Source organism: Bombus fervidus, unplaced genomic scaffold, assembly GCF_041682495.2.
Source record: "Bombus fervidus isolate BK054 unplaced genomic scaffold, iyBomFerv1 scaffold0028, whole genome shotgun sequence".
Lineage (NCBI taxonomy): Eukaryota > Metazoa > Arthropoda > Insecta > Hymenoptera > Apidae > Bombus > Bombus fervidus.
Genome location: NW_027212591.1, coordinates 7,501 through 12,500, shown reverse-complemented (window position 1 = coordinate 12,500; position 5,000 = coordinate 7,501).

Sequence of the window (5,000 nt, the reverse complement as noted above, 5' to 3'; positions counted from 1 at the left end):
TCGCTAAAAAGCGTTACGAGGTATGAATATTTTTATATAAATGGGAATATTATGTATTTCTACGTCGGGATTAAGCGTTTATTTCGTCCCGAGAACGTTAAAAAAAAATTTTTAATCGAACCGTTTTTTCGAATTTTTTCGCTTAAAAGCGTTATAAGGTGCGAATATTCTTGCATAAATCGCTTTAGAATGACGTTTTACATCGGGATTAAGGGTTTATTTCGTCCCCGCAAGGTGCCGTAAAAAATTTACGATCGCGCCCGAGACGTTGGAACTTAGTCTCATTCTCGAGCGGTACGTAGGGACTTGGAAAAATTCCGGTCCAAAAAGTTATTTCGAGTTATTTCGCTTAAAAGCGTTATAAGGTATGAATATTTTTATAGAAATCGTTACGGTTCGACGAATTCTAGTCGAACGTAACGATTTCGTTTTATTTTTTTTAAAAATTGCCCCCTCCGGACCGACATGACCGGGAGGTTGGCACTTCGTCGATCCCCCGGCCGGGACGTAGGGACTTAGAAAAATTCCGGTCCAAAAAGTTATTTCGAGTTATTTCGCTAAAACGCGTTACGAGGTATGAATATTTTTATATAAATGGGAATATTATGTATTTCTACGTCGGGTTTAAGCGTTTATTTCGTCCCGAGAACTTTAAAAAAAATTTTTTAATCGAACCGTTTTTTCGAATTTTTTCGCTTAAAAGCGTTACAAGGTGCTAATATTTGTGCATAAATCGCTTTAAAATGACGTTTTACATCGGGATTAAGCGTTTATCTCGTCGCTGGAAAGTTATATAAAAAAAGTACGAACTCGTCCGGGACGTTGGAACTTAGTCTCATTCTCGAGCGGTACGTAGGGACTTAGAAAAATTTCGGACCGAAACGTTATTTCGAGTTATTTCGCTTAAAAGCGTTACGAGGTATGAATATTTTTATAGAAATCGTTACGGTTCGACGAATTCTAGTCGAACGTAACGATTTCGTTTTATTTTTTTTAAAAATTGCCCCCTCCGGACCGACATGACCGGGCGGTTGGCACTTCGTCGATCCCCCGGCCGGTACGTAGGGACTTAGAAAAATTCCGGTCCAAAAAGTTATTTCGAGTTATCTCGCTTAAAAGCGTTATGATGCGTATATATTTTTACATAAATAGCAATATTATGTATTTCTACGTCGGGATTAAGCGTTTATTTCGTCCCGAGAACTTTAAAAAAAAATTTTTAATCGAACCGTTTTTTCGAATTTTTTCGCTTAAAAGCGTTATAAGGTGCGAATATTCTTGCATAAATCGCTTTAAAATGACGTTTTACGTCGGGATTAAGCGTTTATTTCGTCGCTGGAAAGTTATATAAAAAAAGTACGAACTCGTCCGGGACGTTGGAACTTAGTCTCATTCTGGACCGGTACGTTGGGACTTAGAAAAATTTTCGACCGAAAAGTTTTTTCGAGTTATTTCGTTAAAAAGCGTTATGAGGTATGAATATTTTTATATAAATCGCTATATTATTATATTTTACGTCGGGATTAAACGTTTATTTGGTCCTGAAAACGTTAAAAAAAAATAGTGGACCGACGCGACTCGGCCCGTCGGACTTTGTCATACTCTCCACCGGTACGTAGGGACTTAGAAAAATTTTCGACCGAAAAGTTTTTTCGAGTTATTTCGCTTAAAAGTGTTATAAGGTATGAATATTTTTATATAAATCGCTATATTATTATATTTTACGTCGGGATTAAACGTTTATTTCGTCCCGAAAACGTTAAAAAAAAATTTTTAATCGAACCGTTTTTTCGAATTTTTTCGCTTAAAAGCGTTATAAGGTGCGAATATTCTTGCATAAATCGCTTTAAAATGACGTTTTACGTCGGTATTAAGCGTTTATTTCGTCGCTGAAAAGTTATATAAAAAAAGTATGATCGCGCCCGGGACGTTGGAACTTAGTCTCATTCTGGACCGGTACGTAGGGACTTAGAAAAATTTTCGACCGAAAAGTTTTTTCGAGTTATTTCGCTTAAAAGTGTTATAAGGTATGAATATTTTTATATAAATCGCTATATTATTGTATTTTACGTCGGGATTAAACGTTTATTTGGTCCCGAAAACGTTAAAAAAAAATAGTGGACCGACGCGACTCGGCCCGTCGGACTTTGTCATACTCTCCACCGGTACGTAGGGACTTAGAAAAATTTTCGACCGAAAAGTTTTTTCGAGTTATTTCGCTTAAAAGTGTTATAAGGTATGAATATTTTTATATAAATCGCTATATTATTATATTTTACGTCGGGATTAAACGTTTATTTCGTCCCGAAAACGTTAAAAAAAAATTTTTAATCGAACCGTTTTTTCGAATTTTTTCGCTTAAAAGCGTTATAAGGTGCGAATATTCTTGCATAAATCGCTTTAAAATGACTTTTTACGTCGGGATTAAGCGTTTATTTCGTCGCTGGAAAGTTATATAAAAAAAGTGCGAACTCGTCCGGGACGTTGGAACTTAGTCTCATTCTGGACCGGTACGTTGGGACTTAGAAAAATTTTCGACCGAAAAGTTTTTTCGAGTTATTTCGTTAAAAAGCGTTATGAGGTATGAATATTTTTATATAAATCGCTATATTATTGTATTTTACGTCGGGATTAAACGTTTATTTGGTCCTGAAAACGTTAAAAAAAAATAGTGGACCGACGCGACTCGGCCCGTCGGACTTGGTCATACTCTCCACCGGTACGTAGGGACTTAGAAAAATTTTCGACCGAAAAGTTTTTTCGAGTTATTTCGTTAAAAAGCGTTATGAGGTATTAATATTTTTATATAAATCGTTGTATTATTATATTTTACGTCGGGATTAAACGTTTATTTGGTCCTGAAAACGTTAAAAAAAAATTTTTTATTCGAAAGGTTTTTTCGAGTTATTTCGTTAAAAAGCGTTATAAGGTACGAATATTCTTGCATAAATCGCTTTAAAATGACTTTTTACGTCGGGATTAAGCGTTTATTTCGTCGCTGGAAAGTTATATAAAAAAAGTGCGAACTCGTCCGGGACGTTGGAACTTAGTCTCATTCTGGACCGGTACGTTGGGACTTAGAAAAATTTCGGACCGAAAAGTTTTTTCGAGTTATTTCGCTTAAAAGTGTTATAAGGTACGAATATTTTTATATAAATCGCTATATTATTATATTTTACGTCGGGATTAAACGTTTATTTGGTCCCGAAAACGTTAAAAAAAAATTTTTTATTCGAAAGGTTTTTTCGAGTTATTTCGCTTAAAAGCGTTATAAGGTGCGAATATTCTTGCATAAATCGCTTTAAAATGACGTTTTACATCGGGATTAAGCATTTATTTCGTCGCTGAAAAGTTATATAAAAAAAGTATGATCGCGCCCGGGACGTTGGAACTTAGTCGCATTCTCGAGCGGTACGTAGGGACTTAGAAAAATTTCGGACCGAAAAGTTTTTTCGAGTTATTTCGTTAAAAAGCGTTATGAGGTATGAATATTTTTATATAAATCGCTATATTATTGTATTTTACGTCGGGATTAAACGTTTATTTCGTCCGTGGAAGGTTAAAAAAAAACGGACGGATACGACCGGGCCTTTGGAACTTTGTCTCATTCTGGACCGGTACGTTGGGACTTAGAAAAATTTCGGCCGGCGGAAAAGTCCGAAATACTTATTTCGAGTTATTTCGTTAAAAAGCGTTATAAGGTATAAATATTTTTGCGGAAACGGTTATATCTCTATTAAATACAACTGGATTAAACGTTTTTTCGAATTTTTTAAAAAATTTGTGTTCGACGAACTGACACGACTGCGATATTTGTTTAATTATTTCGTTAATTAACGTTGCAAGGTATATATTTTTTTGCATATTTCTCGTTGTTTCAACGTGTTCTAATCGATTAAGAACGTGGTTTTTGTCCGTATTCGTTAAAAGAGGTGGTTTACTGATGCGATTTTGAAAAAAAAAAAAAATTAAATTTTTCGATAAAAACTCGTTTAAAATATTAAAATAAGCGGTGCGTTAAAATATCTCGACGATAGGACGTTTTATAACGGTACTTTATTGGAACAAAGTGGTCGAGCGTTTCAGAGACTAAGTCCGACGGTACGTTGGGACTTAGAAAAATTTCGGCCGGCGGAAAAGTCCGAAAAGCTTATTTCGAGTTATTTCGTTAAAAAGCGTTATAAGGTATAAATATTTTTGCAGAAACGGTTATATCTCTATTAAATACAACTGGATTAAACGTTTTTTTCGAATTTTTTAAAAAATTAGTGTCCGTCGAACTGACACGACTGCGATATTTGTTTAATTTTTTCGTTAATTAACGTTGCAAGGTATATATTTTTTTGCATATTTCTCGTTGTTTTAACGTGTTCTAATCGATTAAGAACGTGGTTTTTGTCCGTATTCGTTAAAAGAGGTGGTTTACTGATGCGATTTTGAAAAAAAAAAAAAAATTAAATTTTTCGATAAAAACTCGTTTGAAATATTAAAATAAGCGGTGCGTTAAAATATCTCGACGATAGGATGTTTTCTAAGGGTAGTTTATTCGAAAAAAGTGGTCGAGCGTTTCAGAGACTAAGTCCGACGGTACGCTCTAACGGAGGTTTTACATGGTAAGCGCCCGGCCGCTGGCCCGGCCGGCGCCGACCGTCCGGCCGGCGCTTTGGTATCTATAAGAGACACGTCGAGTCGGACGGTCCGGACGGAACAGCGTCGAGCGCGTGGCTATTCTACGGCCTCGGTTGAGAATTCAGTCACCGCTCCTCGAGTCTTAGTGAACTTTTTTGCTATTTCTCGACTGTTCCTTCGTTCTCGTATCGACTCTTTCTCTACACTGCTGCGCCGCGGGTCGCTGTCCTGGACGTAATGACCAAATAACGTGGCAAGGTTCCCCTTAGTCGGGAAGCTGGATCCTGTATGCTCGCACTAACTTTAAAAAAAGTTAGGGCAGTGTGCTTGTTACTAACTGAGTATCAATTCATGCTGGTTCGGCAGAGACC